The sequence below is a fragment of the Bombina bombina genome, chromosome 5 (assembly GCF_027579735.1).
Source record: "Bombina bombina isolate aBomBom1 chromosome 5, aBomBom1.pri, whole genome shotgun sequence".
NCBI classification, from domain to species: Eukaryota; Metazoa; Chordata; class Amphibia; order Anura; family Bombinatoridae; genus Bombina; species Bombina bombina.
This window is the reverse complement of record NC_069503.1, coordinates 137617558-137637542: the sequence shown is the minus strand read 5'-3', so window position 1 is coordinate 137637542 and position 19985 is coordinate 137617558. Positions and strand designations below refer to the sequence as shown.

The window sequence follows — 19985 nt, the reverse complement described above, 5'->3', positions numbered from 1 at the left end:
AACAAGTGTGCACAGTTGGGTACATGAATAGGTGCCACTTTAACTTTCTTGCTGTATGTTTGACTTTTTAAACTGACAGTCATCTTTCTTGTTTAAAAACAATAAAAAAAAATCAAGTAAACACCTTTAATACCTATATATATACCTATATATGTTAATATTCTTTATAACATTTACATTTGCCTGTTTCTAACTCCTGCAGGCCTCCTCCTTATCTGAGTGCTTTTTCTTTGCTTTTTAAATCTTGCACAACAGCCAGACAGTGCTAGTTCATGTGTACCATACAGATAACATTGTACTCACTCCCGTTGAGAATAATGGTTATACAAGAAACAGCACTGATAGGCTAAAAGGCACTGAGATAAGGGATAGCCTGCAGAGGCTTAGATACAGGTTATCATAGAGGTAAGAAGTGTATTAATATAATAGTGTTGGTTATGCAAAAGGGATTATCCATCTTTTTAAACAATAACAATTTTCAAGTAGACTGTCAATTTAACAACAAACAACAACAAAATAATTGTACTGCCTCTAACAATAACACTTGTTTCTTTCATGTAATTAGCAAGAGTCCATGAGCTAGTGACGTATGGGATATACATTCCTACCAGGAGGGGCAAAGTTTCCCAAACCTTAAAATGCCTATAAATACACCCCTCACCACACCCACAATTCAGTTTTACAAACTTTGCCTCCCGTGGAGGTGGTGAAGTAAGTTTGTGCTTAGATTCTACGTTGATATGCGCTTCGCAACAGGTTGAAGCCCGGTTTTCCTCTGAGTGCAGCGAATGTCAGAGGGAAGTGAAGAGAGTATTGCCTATTTGAGAACAATGGTCTACCTCTAGGGGATCTATTTCATAGGCTCTCTGTTATCGGTCGTAGAGATTTCTTCTCCTACCTCCCTTTTCAGATCGACTATATACTCTTATATACCATTACCTCTACTGATTCTCGTTTCAGTACTGGTTTGGCTATCTGCTATATGTAGATGAGTGTCCTGGGGTAAGTAAGTCTTATTTTTCATGACACTCTAAGCTATGGTTGGGCACTTTATATATAAAGTTCTAAATATATGTCTATAAACTTATATTTGCCTTGATTCAGAATAATCGGTATTCCTTATTTACAGACTGTCAGTTTCATTATTGGGATAATGCATTTATTTATTTTTTCTTACCTTGAAAAATTTTCATTTGGCCTTTTTTTCCTGCGTGCTGTTAGGCTCGCGGGGGCGGGAAATGTTTCTTTTTATTTCGTCATTTTTTGGCGCTAAAAATTTTGTCACTTCTGGCACTGTAATTTACGCCGGAAGTTGTATTCTGTTACGCATGCGTATTCAGACATTTTTTTGCGCCAAAAAAATGTGGGCGTCTTTTTTACTCACGTTATTTAAACATTTCTCTTCATTTCTTCTGGATGCTGGAAGCTTATTATTTGGCATTCTTTCCCATTCCTGAAACTGTCATTTAAGGAATTAGAAAAAACAACATATAAAGCAAAATTATCAATTACATATGGCAAGATGTCTCATCCCGACCCTGGATCAAAATCTACTAATGAACAGACGCTGCCTGATGCTGGTTCTACCAAAGTTAAGTGCATATGTTGTAAACTTGTGGTAACTGTTCCTCCAGCTGTAGTTTGTGTTAGTTGCCATGACAAACTTTCCAATGCAGATTGTGTTTCCATTAGTAATAATCCTTTACCTGTTGTTGTTCCTTCAACATCTATTGTTCAGGATGTTCCTGTTAATGTAAAAGAATTTGTTTCTAATTCTATTAGGAAGGCTCTGTCTGTTATTCCTCCTTCCAATAAACGTAAAAAGTCTTTCAAAACTTCTCACATTTCAGATGAATTTTTAGGTGACCGTCATCATTCTGACTTATCTGATTATGATGAGGTTTTTTCTGGTTCAGAAGATTCTATTACAGATATTGATTCTGATAAATCGTCATATTTATTCAAAATGGAGTTTATTCATTCATTACTAAAAGAAGTTTTGATTGCACTAGATATGGAGGAATCCAGTCCTCCTGATGCTAAAACTGCTAAACGTTTAAATTCGGTTTATAAACCTCATGTATTAATTCCGGAAGTTCCTGATGCTATCTCAGATGTGATTGCTAGGGAATGGGATAGTCTGGGTACTTCATTTACTCCTTCTCCAAGGTTTAAGAAATTGTACCCTGTGCCATCTGATAGATTGGAGGTTTGGGATAAAATCCCTAAAGTCGATGGGGCTATCTCTACCCTTGCTAAACGTACTGCTATTCCTACGGCTGATAGCACTTCGTTTAAAGATCCTTTAGATAGGAAAATTGAATCTTTTTTAAGAAAAGCTTATTTATGTTCAGGTAATCTACTTAGACCTGCTATATCTCTGGCTGATGTTGCTGCAGCTTCAACTTTTTGGTTGGAGACTTTAGCGCAACAAGTGACAGATCATAATGCATATAGCATTGTTAAACTTCTTCAACATGCTAATAACTTTGTCTGTGATGCCATTTTTGATATCATTAGAGTTGATGTACGGTATATGTCTAGCTATTTTAGCTAGAAGAGCTTTGTGGCTTAAATCTTGGAATGTAGATATGACTTCTAAGTCAACTTTGCTTTCTCTTTCTTTCCAAGGTAATAAGTTGTTTGGTTCTCAGTTGGATTCTATAATTTCAACTGTTACTGGAGGTAAGGGAGCCTTTTTGCCCCAGGGCAAAAAATCTAAAGGTAATTATAGGGCTGCTAATCGTTCTCGTTCCTTTCGTCAGAATAAGGAGCAGAAGCCTGACCCTTCTCCTAAAGGAACAGTTTCCGGTTGGAATCCTAATCCAGTCTGGAATAAATCCAAGCCTTCAAGAAAGTCAAAACCTGCTCCTAAATCCGCATGAAGGTGCGGCCCTCATTCCAGCACATCTGGTAGGGGGCAGGTTACGATTTTTCAAAAGATGTTTGGATCAATTCGATTCACAATCTTTGGATTCAGAACATTGTTTCACAAGGGTACAGAATAGGTTTTAAGGTAAGACCACCTGTGAGAAGATTTTTCCTCTCACGCATTCCTGTAAATCCAGTGAAGGCTCAGGCGTTTCTGAAATGTGTTTCAGACCTAGAGTTAGCTGGGGTAATTATGCCAGTTCCAGTTCTGAAACGGGGTCTGGGGTTTTATTCAAATCTATTTATTGTGCCAAATAAAGAGAATTCTTTCAGACCAGTTCTGGATTTAAAAATATTGAATCGTTATGTAAGGATACCAACATTCAAAATGGTGACTATAAGAACTATTCTGCCTTTTGTTCAGCAAGGGCATTATATGTCTACAATAGACTTACAGGATGCATACCTGCATATTCCAATTCATCCAGATCACTATCAGTTTCTGAGATTCTCTTTTCTAGACAAGCATTACCAGTTTATTGCTCTTCCATTTGGTCTAGCAACTGCGCCAAGGATCTTTTCGAAGGTTCTAGGTGCCCTTCTCTCTGTAATCAGAGAACAGGGTATTGCGGTATTTCCTTATTTGGACGATATCTTGGTACTTGCTCAGTCTTTACATTCTGCAGAATCTCACACGAATCACCTTGTGTTGTTTCTTCAAAGACATGGTTGGAGGATCAATTTACCAAAAAGTTCTTTGATTCCTCAGACAAGAGTAACCTTTTTAGGTTTGCAAATAGATTCAGTGTCCATGACTTTGTCTCTGACAGAAAAGAGACGTCTGAAATTGGTTTCAGCCTGTCGAAACCTTCAGTCTCAATTGTTCCCTTCGGTAGCATTATGCATGGAGATTTTAGGTCTCATGACTGTTGCTTCGAACGCGATCCCTTTTGCTCGTTTTCACACAAGACCACTTCAGCTTTGTATGCTGAACCAGTAGTGCAGGGATTATACAAGGATATCACAAATACTATCCTTAAATCCCAATGTTCGATCATCTCTAACTTGGATGGATCACCATCGTTTAATTCAAGGAGCCTCTTTTGTTCGTCCAACCTGGACTGTGATCTCAACGGATGCGAGTCTTTCAGGTTGGGGAGCTGTATGGGGATCTCTGACAGCGCAGGGGGTTTGGGAATCTCAGGAGGCGAGATTACCAATCAACATTTTGGAACTCCGTGCGATTTTCAGAGCTCTTCAGTTTTGGCCTCTTCTGAAGAGAGAATCGTTTATTTGTTTTCAAACAGACAATGTCACGACCGTGGCATATGTCAATCAAGGTGGGACTCACAGTCCTCAAGCTATGAAGGAAGTATCTCGGATACTTGTATGGGTGTAATCCAGTTCCTGTCTAATTTCTGCGGTTCACATCCCAGGAGTAGACAATTGGGAAGCAGATTATCTCAGTCGCCAGACGTTACATCCGGGCGATGGTCTCTTCATCCAGAGGTTTTTCTTCAGATTGTGCAAATCTGGGGTCTTCCAGAAATAGATCTGATGGCCTCTCATCTGAACAAGAAACTTCCCAGGTATCTGTCCAGATCCCGGGATCCTCAGGTGGAAGCAGTGGATGCGTTGTCTCTTTCTTGGAATTATCATCCTGCTTATATCTTTCTGCCTCTAGTTCTTCTTCCAAAAGTAATCTCCAAAATTCTAATGGAGCGTTCCTTTGTACTGCTGGTGGCTCCAGCATGGCCACACAGGTTTTGGTTTGCGGATCTCGTTCGGATGGCCAGTTGCCAACCCTGGACACTTCCATTAAGACCAGACCTTCTATCTCAAGGCCCATTTTTCCATCAGGATCTCAAATCATTAAATTTGAAGGCATGGAGATTGAACGCTTGATCCTTAGTCATAGAGGTTTCTCTGATTCAGCGATCAATACTATGTTACAGGCTCGTAAATCTGTCTCTAGAAAGATTTTCTATCAGGTTTGGAAGACTTACATTTCTTGGTGTTTTTCTCATAAATTTTCTTGCCATTCTTTTAGGATTCCAAGAATTTTACAATTTCTTCAGGATGGTTTAGATAAGGGTTTGTCTGCAAGTTCTTTGAAAGGACAAATCTCTGCTCTTTCTGTTCTTTTTCACAGAAAGATTGCTAATCTTCCTGATATTCATTGTTTTGTACAGGCTTTGGTCCGTATCAAACCTGTCATTAAGTCAATCTCTCCCCCTTGGAGTCTTAATTTGGTTTTGAAAGCTTTGCAGGCTCCTCCGTTTGAGCCTATGCATTCTCTGGACATTAAATTACTTTCTTGGAAAGTATTGTTCCTTTTGGCTATCTCTTCTGCTAGAAGAGTTTCTGAGTTATCTGCTCTTTCTTGTGAATCTCCTTTTCTGATTTTTCATCAGGATAAGGCAGTGTTGCGGACTTCTTTTCAATTTTTACCTAAGGTTGTGAATTCTAACAACATTAGTAGAGAAATTGTTGTCCCTTCATTGTGTCCTAATCCTAAGAATTCTAAGGAAAGATTGTTACATTCTTTGGATGTAGTTAGAGCTTTGAAATACTATGTTGAAGCTACTAAAGATTTTAGAAAGACTTCCAGTCTATTTGTTATCTTTTCTGGTTCCAGAAAAGGTCAGAAGGCTTCCGCCATTTCCTTGGCGTCTTGGTTAAAGTCTTTGATTCATCATGCTTATGTGGAGTCGGGTAAATCCCCGCCTCAAAGGATTACGGCTCATTCTACTAGGTCAGTTTCTACTTCCTGGGCTTTTAGGAATGAGGCTTCTGTTGATCAGATTTGCAAAGCAGCAACTTGGTCTTCTTTGCATACTTTTACTAAATTCTACCATTTTGATGTGTTTTCTTCTTCTGAAGCAGTTTTTGGTAGAAAAGTACTTCCGGCCGCTGTTTCTGTTTGATTCGTCTGCTTATAATTTCAGTTTTTTTCATTATAAAGATTAAAACTTTTAATTTGGGTTGTGGATTATTTTTTTCAGCGGAATTGGCTGTCTTTATTTTATCCCTCCCTCTCTAGTGACTCTTGCGTGGAAGTTCCACATCTGGAGTATTTGCTATCCCATACGTCACTAGCTCATGTACTCTTGCTAATTACATGAAAGAAAACATAATTTATGTAAGAACTTACCTGATAAATTCATTTCTTTCATATTAGCAAGAGTCCATGAGGCCCACCCTTTTTTATGGTGGTTATGATTTTTTTGTATAAAGCACAATTATTCCAATTCCTTATTTTTTGATGCTTTTGCACTTTTTCTTATCACCCCACTTCTTGGCTATTCGTTAAACTGAATTGTGAGTGTGGTGAGGGGTGTATTTATAGGCATTTTAAGGTTTGGGAAACTTTGCCCCTCCTGGTAGGAATGTATATCCCATACGTCACTAGCTCATGGGCTCTTGCTAATATGAAAGAAATGAATTTATCAGGTAAGTTCTTACATAAATTATTTTTTTATACTTATATTTGCCATAATTCAGGTTAATCAGTATATTTCCTTCTTTCAGACTGTCTGTTTCATTTTTGGGAAATGCATATAAATAAAAAAAAATCTTACCTGAAAATTTTTCATTTGACTTTTCTTCTAAATTGCGGGCTGTTAGGCTTGCGGGTGCAAAAAATGCTAGAATTTATTGCGTCATTTTTGGCGCGAGACGTTTTTTGGCGCGAGAATTAAGTTTGTTTGACGTCAATGACGTCATTTCCGGTGTCGTAGTTGACGCGAGAGTTTTCACTTAGTTGCGTAATCTATGACGCTCATGTTTGTTGCAGACGTTTTTGGCGCCAAAAAATTTTTTCAATTATGGGCTTCATACTTGGCGCCAGTTTTTTTGACATTTGTTTCTTTTTGCTTCTGGTTACCAGAGGCTTATTCTGTTTGCATTTTTCCCATTCCTGAAACTGTCATTTAAGGAATTTGATAATTTTGCTTTATATGTTGTTTTTTCTATTACATATTGCAAGATGTCTCAAGCTGACCGTGTATCAGAATCTACTTCTGGAAAGCTGCTGCCTGATGTCGGTTCTACCAAAGCTAAGTGCATTTGTTGTACACTTGTGGTAACTGTTCCTCCGGCTGTAGTTTGTGTTAGTTGTCATGATAAACTTTCAAAAGCAGACAATATTTCCATTAGTAATAATCCATTACCTGTTGTTGTTCCTTCAACATCTAATGTTCAGGATATTCCTGTTAATGTAAGAGAATTTGTTTCTAATTCTATTCAGAAGGCCCTGTCTGTTATACCACCTTCTGATAAACGTAAAAGGTCTTTTAAAACTTCTCATAAATCAGATGAATTTTTAAATGACCGCCAACATTCTGATGTATCTATCTCTGATGAGGATCTATCTGGTTCAGAAGATTCTGCCTCAGACATTGACACTGACAAATCTTCATATTTTATTTAAGATGGAGTTTATTCGTTCTTTACTTAGAGGTGTTGATTGCATTAGATATGGAGGAGTCTAGTCCTCTTGATATTAAAACCAGTAAACGTTTAAATTCGGTTTTTAAACCTTGTGTAGTTATTCCAGAGGTTTTTCCAGTTCCTGATGCTATTTCAGATGTAATTGCTAGGGAATGGAATAGTTTGGGTACTTCATTTACTCCTTCTTTAAGGTTTAAGAAACTGTACCCTTTGCCGGCTGATAGATTGGAGTTTTGGGAAAAAATCCCCAAAGTTGATGGGGCTATCTCTACTCTTGCTAAACGTACTACTATTCCTACGGCAGATAGTACTTCTTTTAAAGATCCTTTAGATAGGAAGCTTGAATCTTTTCTAAGGAAGGCTTATTTATGTTCAGGTAATCTTCTTAGGCCTGCTATTTCTTTGACGGAGGTTGCTGCAGCTTCTACTTTTTGGTTGGAGGCTTTAGCGCAACAAGCACCAGATCATAATGTGTATAGCATGTTAAACTTCTTCAACATGCTAATAATTTAATTTGTGATGCCATTTTTTATATCATTAGAATTGATGTCAGGTATATGTCTTTAGCCATTTTAGCTAGAAGAGCTTTATGGCTTAAATCTTGGAATGCAGATATGACTTCTAAGTCAACATTGCTATCTCTTTCTTTCCAAGGTAATAAATTATTTGGTTCTCAGTTGGATTCTATAATTTCAAATGTCACTGGGGGGAAGGGAGCTTTTTTGCCTCAGGATAAAAAATCTAGGGGTAAATTTAGGGCTGCTAACCGTTTTCGTTCCTTTCGCCAGAATAAGGAACAGAAGCCTGACCCTTCCCCTAAAGGAACGGTTTCCAATTGGAAGCCTTCTCCAGTCTGGAATAAATCCAAGCCTTTTAGAAAATCAAAACCAGCCCCCAAGTCCGCATGAAGGTGCGGCCCTCATTCCAGCACAGCTGGTAGGGGGCAGATTACGATTTTTCAAAGATGTTTGGATCAGTTCAATTCAAAATCATTGGATTCAGAACATTGTTTCTCAAGGGTACAGAATAGGTTTCAAGGTAAGACCGCCTGTACGAAGGTTCTTTCTCTCATACATTCCAGTAAACCCAGCAAAGGCTCAGGCTTTTCTGAAATGTGTTTCAGACCTGGAGTCATCTGGGGTAATTGTGCCAGTTCCATATCTGGAACGGGGTCTGGGGTTTTATTCAAATCTGTTCATTGTACCAAAGAAAGAGAATTCTTTCAGACCAGTTCTGGATCTAAAAATTTTGAATCGTTATGTAAGAATACCAACATTCAAAATGGTGACTATAAGGACTATTCTGCCTTTTGTTCAGCAAGGGCATTATATGTCCACAATAGACTTACAGGATGCATATCTTCATATTCCAATTCATCCAGATCACTATCAGTTCCTGAGATTCTCTTTTCTAGACAAGCATTACCAATTTGTTGCTCTTCCTTTTGGCCTAGCAACAGCTCAAAGGATCTTCTCAAAGGTTCTCGGTGCCCTTCTCTCTGTAATCAGAGAGCGGGGTATTGCAGTGTTTCCTTATTTGGACGATATCTTGGTACTTGCTCAGTCTTTACATTCTGCCGAATCTCACACGAATCAACTTGTGTTGTTTCTTCAAAAACATGGTTGGAGGATCAATTTACCAAAAAGTTCCTTGATTCCTCAGACAAGGGTAACCTTTTTGGGATTCCAAATAGATTCAGTATCCATGACTTTGTCTCGAACAGACAAAAGACGTCTGAAATTGGTTTCAGCTTGTCGGAACCTTCAGTCTCAGTCATTCCCTTCAGTAGCTATGTGCATGGAAGTTTTAGGTCTCATGACTGCAGCATCGGACGCGATCTCCTTTGCTCGTTTTCACATGAGACCTCTTCAGCTTTGTATGGTGAACCTTTGGTGCAGGGATTATACTAAGATATCACAATTGATATCCTTAAATCCCAATACTCGACTTTCTCTGACTTGGTGGTTAAATCACCACCGTTTAGTTCAAGGGGCCTCTTTTCTTCGTCCAACCTGGACTGTGATTTCAACAGGTTGAGAAGCTGTCTGGGGATCTCTGACAGCGCAAGGGGTTTGGAAATCTCAAGAGGCGAGATTACCAATCAATTTTTTGGAACTCCGTGCGATTTTCAGGGCTCTTCAGTTCTGGCCTCTTCTGAAGAGAGAATTGTTTATTTGTTTTCAGACAGACAATGTCACAACCCTGGCGTATGTCAATCATCAAGGTGGGACTCGCAGTCCTCAGGCTATGAAAGAAGTATCTCTGATACTTGCATGGGCGGAATCCAGCTCCTGTCTAATCTCTGCGGTTCATATCCCAGGTATAGACAATTGGGAAGCGGATTATCTCAGTCGCCAGACTTTACATCCGGGAGAATGGTCTCTTCACCCAGATGTGTTTCTTCAGATTGTTCAGATATGGGGGCTTCCAGAAATAGATCTGATGGCTTCTCATCTAAACAGGAAACTTCCCAGGTATCTGTCCAGATCCAGGGATCCTCAGGCGGAAGCAGTAGATGTGTTGTCACTTCCTTGGAATTATCAACCTGCTTATATCTTTCCGCCTCTAGTTCTTCTTCCAAGAGTAATTTCCAAAATCATGGTGGAACGTTCGTTTGTACTGCTGGTGGCTCCAGCATGGCCACACAGGTTTTGGTATGCGGATCTTGTTCGGATGTCCAGTTGCCAACCTTGGCCACTTCCGTTAAGGTCAGAGCTTCTATCTCAAGGTCCGTTTTTCCATCAGGATCTCAAATCATTAAATTTGAAGGTATGGAGATTGAACGCTTAGTGCTTAGTCATAGAGGTTTCTCTGACTCGGTGATCAATACTATGTTGCAGGCTCGTAAATCTGTGTCTAGAAAGATTTTCATAAGTTTTCTTGGCATTCTTTTAGAATTCCTAGAATTTTACAGTTTCTTCAGGATGGTTTGGACAAGGGTTTGTCCGCAAGTTCCTTGAAAGGACAAATCTCTGCTCTTTCTGTTCTGTTTCACAGAAAAATTGCTAATCAAGCCTGTCATTAAGTCAATCTCTCCTCCTTGGAGTCTTAATTTTGGTTTTGAGAGCTTTACAGGTTCCTCCGTTTTTTTTTCTCCAACGCGTACCTGGTTGTTTTTCTCTCCCTCTCCTTGTGCGGGGGTGGGACTGTATGTCAGCTGTAAGAGCCTATTGGTTAACTTCTCTACCTAGCAAGCGGTAAGTTTGCAGTTTGGCTCTGCTGATGCTGTTGCACCTTGGTTGCTAACCAACCTTATGGGTCCGTTAGAGGAGTTTCTTTGCTCCCTCTGGAGATGGGGGATCCTTAGGGATTCCTCGGTTGTCGAGAGGATTGGTTCTCGGATGAGTTTCATTTGCTCTCCGGCCTATAGGGGTGTTGTGTTGGTCTACACCATCTAGGTTGCGAAGGAGCATGATGTTTTGTGTTCCTTCAGGTGGATGCTTCCTTTTTTTATGTCTTTAGCATGATCATCTCTTTTTTTTTTATCTTCTACGGCTGTGGAAGTTTTTCCTAGCTTGTGAGACATCCTCAGTCTATTGTGACCTGGGGGTGGATTTTGGTTGCGGTAAGGGATTTTCCCTTTGTGATCCTGATCGGTGGTTGTCGCTCGTCCACGCTGTGTAGCGGTTTATGAGTCCGCCTGTCCTTAGGATTCTTTGGTTTCTCTATGGTCGATTTTCCATTTTCTGCTGCTGTCTTTCACTGTCCTGACATTTGTCCAGGTGAGCCTAGCGAGCGGATCTTGGTTGTCGTCTTGAAGGCCTGAGTTGGTCTTTCTGTCATATTAGTCGGGTCCCCTTGTTGTTTTCAGGGGCTGTGACTGGGTTGTTGCCCCTGAGAGTGGGGTCTTCGAGGCTTGTGTCTCGTGGTAACTGTTCAGGTCCTTGGGACTGTCTGTGACTTTGCGTCCCTGTTGTCGTTTTTTTGGTTTCTCTTTCAAAAATGTTGTTCCCGGTTTTCGGACGAAACGGGATTTTGTTTTCTGGGAATATGTTTCTTTCATGTAATTAGCAAGAGTCCATGAGCTAGTGACGTATGGGATATACATTCCTACCAGGAGGGGCAAAGTTTCCCAAACCTCAAAATGCCTATAAATACACCCCTCACCACACCCACAATTCAGTTTTTACAAACTTTGCCTCCGATGGAGGTGGTGAAGTAAGTTTGTGCTAGATTCTACGTTGATATGCGCTCCGCAGCAAGTTGGAGCCCGGTGTTCCTCTCAGCGTGCAGTGAATGTCAGAGGGATGTGAGGAGAGTATTGCCTATTTGAATGCAGTGATCTCCTTCTAAGGGGTCTATTTCATAGGTTCTCTGTTATCGGTCGTAGAGATTCATCTCTTACCTCCCTTTTCAGATCGACTATATACTCTTATATATACCATTACCTCTGCTGATTCTCGTTTCAGTACTGGTTTGGCTTTCTACAAACATGTAGATGAGTGTCCTGGGGTAAGTAAATCTTATTTTCTGTGACACTCTAAGCTATGGTTGGGCACTTTGTTTATAAAGTTCTAAATATATGTATTCAAACATTTATTTGCCTTGACTCAGAATGTTCAACTTTCCTTATTTTTCAGACAGTCAGTTTCATATTTGGGATAATGCATTTGATTTAATCATTTTTTCTTACCTTCAAAAATTTGACTTTTTTCCCTGTGGGCTGTTAGGCTCGCGGGGGCTGAAAATGCTTCATTTTATTGCGTCATTCTTGGCGCAGACTTTTTTGGCGCAAAAATTCTTTTCAGTTTCCGGCGACACAAGTTGCGTCATTTTTTGACGTTATTTTGCGCCAAAAATGTCGGCGTTCCGGATGTGGCGTCATTTTTGGCGCCAAAAAGCATTTAGGCGCCAAATAATGTGGGCGTCTTATTTGGCGCTAAAAAAATATGGGCGTCGCTTTTGTCTCCACATTATTTCAGTCTCATTTTTCATTGCTTCTGGTTGCTAGAAGCTTGTTCTTTGGCATTTTTTCCCATTCCTGAAACTGTCATTTAAGGAATTTGATCAATTTTGCTTTATATGTTGTTTTTTCTCTTACATATTGCAAGATGTCTCACGTTGCATCTGAGTCAGAAGATACTACAGGAAAATCGCTGTCTAGTGCTGGATCTACCAAAGCTAAGTGTATCTGCTGTAAACTTTTGGTAGCTATTCCTCCAGCTGTTGTTTGTATTGATTGTCATGACAAACTTGTTAATGCAGATAATATTTCCTTTAGTAAAGTACCATTGCCTGTTGCAGTTCCTTCAACATCTAAGGTGCAGAATGTTCCTGATAACATAAGAGATTTTGTTTCTGAATCCATAAAAAAGGCTATGTCTGTTATTTCTCCAACATAGGTGTGTCCGGTCCACGGCGTCATCCTTACTTGTGGGATATTCTCTTCCCCAACAGGAAATGGCAAAGAGCCCAGCAAAGCTGGTCACATGATCCCTCCTAGGCTCCGCCTACCCCAGTCATTCTCTTTGCCGTTGTACAGGCAACATCTCCACGGAGATGGCTTAGAGTTTTTTAGTGTTTAACTGTAGTTTTTATTATTCAATCAAGAGTTTGTTATTTTAAAATAGTGCTGGTATGTACTATTTACTCAGAAACAGAAAAGAGATGAAGATTTCTGTTTGTATGAGGAAAATGATTTTAGCAACCGTTACTAAAATCCATGGCTGTTCCACACAGGACTGTTGAGAGGAATTAACTTCAGTTGGGGGAACAGTGAGCAGTCTCTTGCTGCTTGAGGTATGACACATTCTAACAAGACGATGTAATGCTGGAAGCTGTCATTTTCCCTATGGGATCCGGTAAGCCATGTTTATTAAGATAGTAAATAAGGGCTTCACAAGGGCTTATTAAGACTGTAGACTTTTTCTGGGTCATTATTAACACATATTTAGCCTTGAGGAATCATTTAATCTGGGTATTTTGATAAGATTATATCGGCAGGCACTGTTTTAGACACCTTATTCTTAGGGGCTTTCCCAAATCATAGGCAGAGCCTCATTTTCGCGCCGGTGTTGCGCACTTGTTTTTGAGAGGCATGACATGCAGTCGCATGTGTGAGGAGCTCTGATACATAGAAAAGACTTTCTGAAGGCGTCATTTGGTATCGTATTCCCCTTTGGGCTTGGTTGGGTCTCAGCAAAGCAGATACCAGGGACTGTAAAGGGGTTAAAGTTAAAAACGGCTCCGGTTCCGTTATTTTAAGGGTTAAAGCTTCCAAATTTGGTGTGCAATACTTTTAAGGCTTTAAGACACTGTGGTGAAATTTTGGTGAATTTTGAACAATTCCTTCATATTTTTTCGCAATTGCAGTAATAAAGTGTGTTCAGTTTAAAATTTAAAGTGACAGTAACGGTTTTATTTTAAAACGTTTTTTGTACTTTGTTATCAAGTTTATGCCTGTTTAACATGTCTGAACTACCAGATAGACTGTGTTCTGAATGTGGGGAAGCCAGAATTCCCATTCATTTAAATAAATGTGATTTATGTGACAATGACAATGATGCCCAAGATGATTCCTCAAGTGAGGGGAGTAAGCATGGTACTGCATCATTCCCTCCTTCGTCTACACGAGTCTTGCCCACTCAGGAGGCCCCTAGTACATCTAGCGCGCCAATACTCCTTACTATGCAACAATTAACGGCTGTAATGGATAATTCTGTCAAAAACATTTTAGCCAAAATGCACACTTATCAGCGTAAGCGCGACTGCTCTGTTTTAGATACTGAAGAGCATGACGACGCTGATAATAATGGTTCTGAAGGGCCCCTAAACCAGTCTGATGGGGCCAGGGAGGTTTTGTCTGAGGGAGAAATTACTGATTCAGGGAACATTTCTCAACAAGCTGAACCTGATGTGATTACGTTTAAATTTAAGTGGAACATCTCCGCATTCTGCTTAAGGAGGTATTATCCACTCTGGATGATTGTGACAAGTTGGTCATCCCAGAGAAACTATGTAAAATGGACAAGTTCCTAGAGGTCCCGGGGCTCCCAGAAGCTTTTCCTATACCCAAGCGGGTGGCGGACATTGTAAATAAAGAATGGGAAAGGCCCGGTATTCCTTTCATCCCTCCCCCCATTTTTAAAAAATTGTTTCCTATGGTCGACCCCAGAAAGGACTTATGGCAGACAGTCCCCAAGGTCGAGGGAGCGGTTTCCACTTTAAACAAACGCACCACTATACCCATAGAAGATAGTTGTGCTTTCAAAGATCCTATGGATAAAAAATTAGAAGGTTTACTTAAAAAGATGTTTGTTCAGCAGGGTTACCTTCTACAACCAATTTCATGCATTGTCCCTGTCGCTACAGCCGCGTGTTTCTGGTTCGATGAGCTGGTAAAGGCGGTCGATAGTGATTCTCCTCCTTATGAGGAGATTATGGACAGAATCAATGCTCTCAAATTGGCTAATTCTTTCACCCTAGACGCCACTTTGCAATTGGCTAGGTTAGCGGCTAAGAATTCTGGGTTTGCTATTGTGGCGCGCAGAGCGCTTTGGTTGAAATCTTGGTCAGCTGATGCGTCTTCCAAGAACAAGCTACTTAACATTCCTTTCAAGGGGAAAACGCTGTTTGGCCCTGACTTGAAAGAGATTATCTCTGATATCACTGGGGGTAAGGGCCACGCCCTTCCTCAGGATCGGCCTTTCAAGGCCAAAAATAAACCTAATTTTCGTCCCTTTCGTAGAAACGGACCAGCCCAAAGTGCTACGTCCTCTAAGCAAGAGGGTAATACTTCTCAAGCCAAGCCAGCTTGGAGACCAATGCAAGGCTGGAACAAGGGAAAGCAGGCCAAGAAACCTGCCACTGCTACCAAGACAGCATGAAATGTTGGCCCCCGATCCGGGACCGGATCTGGTGGGGGGCAGACTCTCTCTCTTCGCTCAGGCTTGGGCAAGAGATGTTCTGGATCCTTGGGCGCTAGAAATAGTCTCCCAAGGTTATCTTCTGGAATTCAAGGGGCTTCCCCCAAGGGGGAGGTTCCACAGGTCTCAGTTGTCTTCAGACCACATAAAAAGACAGGCATTCTTACGTTGTGTAGAAGACCTGTTAAAAATGGGAGTGATTCATCCTGTTCCATTAGGAGAACAAGGGATGGGGTTCTACTCCAATCTGTTCATAGTTCCCAAAAAAGAGGGAACGTTCAGACCAATCTTAGATCTCAAGATCTTAAACAAGTTTCTCAAGGTTCCATCGTTCAAAATGGAAACCATTCGAACAATTCTTCCTTCCATCCAGGAAGGTCAATTCATGACCACGGTGGATTTAAAGGATGCGTATCTACATATTCCTATCCACAAGGAACATCATCGGTTCCTAAGGTTCGCATTCCTGGACAAGCATTACCAGTTCGTGGCGCTTCCTTTCGGATTAGCCACTGCTCCAAGGATTTTCACAAAGGTACTAGGGTCCCTTCTAGCTGTGCTAAGACCAAGGGGCATTGCTGTAGTACCTTACTTGGACGACATTCTGATTCAAGCGTCGTCCCTTCCTCAAGCAAAGGCTCACACGGACATCGTCCTGGCCTTTCTCAGATCTCATGGATGGAAAGTGAACGTGGAAAAGAGTTCTCTATCTCCGTCAACAAGGGTTCCCTTCTTGGGAACAATAATAGACTCCTTAGAAATGAGGATTTTTCTGACAGAGGCCAGAAAAACAAAACTTCTAGACTCTTGTCAGATACTTCATTCCGTTCCTCTTCCTTCCATAGCGCAGTGCATGGAAGTGATAGGTTTGATGGTAGCGGCAATGGACATAGTTCCTTTTGCGCGCATTCATCTAAGACCATTACAACTGTGCATGCTCAGTCAGTGGAATGGGGACTATACAAACTTGTCTCCAAGGATACAAGTAAATCAGAGGACCAGAGACTCACTCCGTTGGTGGCTGTCCCTGGACAACCTGTCACAAGGGATGACCTTCCGCAGACCAGAGTGGGTCATTGTCACGACCGACGCCAGTCTGATGGGCTGGGGCGCGGTCTGGGGATCCCTGAAAGCTCAGGGTCTTTGGTCTCGGGAAGAATCTCTTCTACCGATAAATATTCTGGAACTGAGAGCGATATTCAATGCTCTAGAGGCTTGGCCTCAGCTAGCGAGGGCCAAGTTCATACGGTTTCAATCAGACAACATGACAACTGTTGCGTACATCAACCATCAGGGGGGAACAAGGAGTTCCCTGGCGATGGAAGAAGTGACCAAAATCATTCTATGGGCGGAGTCTCACTCCTGCCACCTGTCTGCTATCCACATCCCAGGAGTGGAAAATTGGGAAGCGGATTTTCTGAGTCGTCAGACATTGCATCCGGGGGAGTGGGAACTCCATCCGGAAATCTTTGCCCAAGTCACTCAACTGTGGGGCATTCCAGACATGGATCTGATGGCCTCTCGTCAGAACTTCAAAGTTCCTTGCTACGGGTCCAGATCCAGGGATCCCAAGGCGGCTCTAGTGGATGCACTAGTAGCACCTTGGACCTTCAAACTAGCTTATGTATTCCCGCCGTTTCCTCTCATCCCCAGGCTGGTAGCCAGGATCAATCAGGAAAGGGCGTCGGTGATCTTGATAGCTCCTGCGTGGCCACGCAGGACTTGGTATGCAGATCTGGTGAATATGTCATCGGCTCCACCATGGAAGCTACCTTTGAGACGAGACCTTCTTGTTCAAGGTCCGTTCGAACATCCGAATCTGGTCTCACTCCAGCTGACTGCTTGGAGATTGAACGCTTGATCTTATCGAAGCGAGGGTTCTCAGATTCTGTTATCGATACTCTTGTTCAGGCCAGAAAGCCTGTAACTAGAAAGATTTACCACAAAATTTGGAAAAAATATATCTGTTGGTGTGAATCTAAAGGATTCCCTTGGGACAAGGTTAAGATTCCTAAGATTCTATCCTTCCTTCAAGAAGGATTGGAAAAAGGATTATCTGCAAGTTCCCTGAAGGGACAGATTTCTGCCTTGTCTGTGTTACTTCACAAAAAGCTGGCAGCTGTGCCAGATGTTCAAGCCTTTGTTCAGGCTCTGGTTAGAATCAAGCCTGTTTACAAACCTTTGACTCCTCCTTGGAGTCTCAACTTAGTTCTTTCAGTTCTTCAGGGGGTTCCGTTTGAACCCTTACATTCCGTTGATATTAAGTTATTATCTTGGAAAGTTTTGTTTTTGGTTGCAATTTCTTCTGCTAGAAGAGTTTCAGAATTATCTGCTCTGCAGTGTTCTCCTCCTTATCTGGTGTTCCATGCAGATAAGGTGGTTTTACGTACTAAACCTGGTTTTCTTCCAAAAGTTGTTTCTAACAAAAACATTAACCAGGAGATTATCGTACCTTCTCTGTGTCCGAAACCAGTTTCGAAGAAGGAACGTTTGTTGCACAATTTGGATGTTGTTCGCGCTCTAAAATTCTATTTAGATGCTACAAAGGATTTTAGACAAACATCTTCCTTGTTTGTTGTTTATTCCGGTAAAAGGAGAGGTCAAAAAGCAACTTCTACCTCTCTCTCTTTTTGGATTAAAAGCATCATCAGATTGGCTTACGAGACTGCCGGACGGCAGCCTCCCGAAAGAATCACAGCTCATTCCACTAGGGCTGTGGCTTCCACATGGGCCTTCAAGAACGAGGCTTCTGTTGATCAGATATGTAGGGCAGCGACTTGGTCTTCACTGCACACTTTTACCAAATTTTACAAGTTTGATACTTTTGCTTCTTCTGAGGCTATTTTTGGGAGAAAGGTTTTGCAAGCCGTGGTGCCTTCCATCTAGGTGACCTGATTTGCTCCCTCCCATCATCCGTGTCCTAAAGCTTTGGTATTGGTTCCCACAAGTAAGGATGACGCCGTGGACCGGACACACCTATGTTGGAGAAAACAGAATTTATGTTTACCTGATAAATTACTTTCTCCAACGGTGTGTCCGGTCCACGGCCCGCCCTGGTTTTTTAATCAGGTCTGATAATTTATTTTCTTTAACTACAGTCACCACGGTATCATATGGTTTCTCCTATGCAAATATTCCTCCTTAACGTCGGTCGAATGACTGGGGTAGGCGGAGCCTAGGAGGGATCATGTGACCAGCTTTGCTGGGCTCTTTGCCATTTCCTGTTGGGGAAGAGAATATCCCACAAGTAAGGATGACGCCGTGGACCGGACACACCGTTGGAGAAAGTAATTTATCAGGTAAACATAAATTCTGTTTTCTCCTTCTAGTAAACGTAAAAAATCTTTTAAAACTTCTCTCCCTACAGATGAATTTTTAAATGAACATCATCATTCTGATTCTGATGACTCTTCTGGTTCAGAGGATTCTGTCTCAGAGGTTGATGCTGATAAATCTTCATATTTATTTAAAATGGAATTTATTCGTTCTTTACTTAAAGAAGTTCTAATTGCTTTAGAAATAGAGGATTCTGGTCCTCTTGATACTAATTCTAAACGTTTGGATAAGGTATTTAAATCTCCTGTGGTTATTCCAGAAGTTTTTCCTGTTCCTAATGCTATTTCTGCAGTAATTTCCAAAGAATGGGATAAATTGGGTAATTCATTTACTCCTTCTAAACGTTTTAAGCAATTATATCCTGTGCCGTCTGACAGATTAGAATTTTGGGACAAAATCCCTAAAGTTGATGGGGCTATTTCTACCCTTGCTAAACGTACTACTATTCCTACGTCAGATGGTACTTCGTTTAAGGATCCTTTAGATAGGAAAATTGAATCCTTTCTAAGAAAAGCTTATCTGTGTTCAGGTAATCTTCTTAGACCTGCTATATCTTTGGCTGATGTTGCTGCAGCTTCAACTTTTTGGTTGGAAACCTTAGCGCAACAAGTAACACATCATGATTCTCATGATATTATTATTCTTCTTCAGCATGCTAATAATTTTATCTGTGATGCCATCTTTGATATTATCAGGGTTGATGTCAGGTTTATGTCTCTAGCTATTTTAGCTAGAAGAGCTTTATGGCTTAAAACTTGGAATGCTGATATGGCTTCTAAATCAACTCTACTTTCCATTTCTTTCCAGGGTAACAAATTATTTGGTTCTCAGTTGGATTCTATTATTTCAACTGTTACTGGTGGGAAAGGAACTTTTTTACCACAGGATAAAAAAATCTAAGGGTAAAAACAGAGCTAATAATAGTTTTCGTTCCTTTCGTTTCAACAAAGAACAAAAACCTGATCCTTCATCCTCAGGAGCAGTTTCAGTTTGGAAACCATCTCCAATCTGGAATAAATCCAAGCCAGCCAGAAAGGCAAAGCCTGCTTCTAAGTCCACATGAAGGTGCGGCCCTCATTCCAGCTCAGCTGGTAGGGGGCAGGTTACGTTTGTTCAAAGAAATTTGGATCAATTCTGTTCACAATCTTTGGATTCAGAACATTGTTTCAGAAGGGTACAGAATTGGTTTCAAGGTGAGACCTCCTGCAAAGAGATTTTTTCTTTCCCGTGTCCCAGTAAATCCAGTAAAAGCTCAAGCATTTCTGAATTGTGTTTCATATCTAGAGTTGACTGGAGTAATTATGCCAGTTCCAGTTCAGGAACAGGGGATGGGGTTTTATTCAAATCTCTTCATTGTACCAAAGAAGGAGAATTCCTTCAGACCAGTTCTGGATCTAAAAATATTGAATCGTTATGTAAGGATACCAACGTTCAAGATGGTAACTGTAAGGACTATCTTGC

General features: G+C 41.0%; 1 protein-coding gene across 2 annotated transcripts in view; it reads left to right on the top strand.

The window, feature by feature from the left end:
• SETD2 (SET domain containing 2, histone lysine methyltransferase) overlaps positions 1 to 19985 on the top strand; it is a 284758-nt gene that overhangs the window by 197376 nt on the left and 67397 nt on the right. The window lies entirely within an intron of this gene.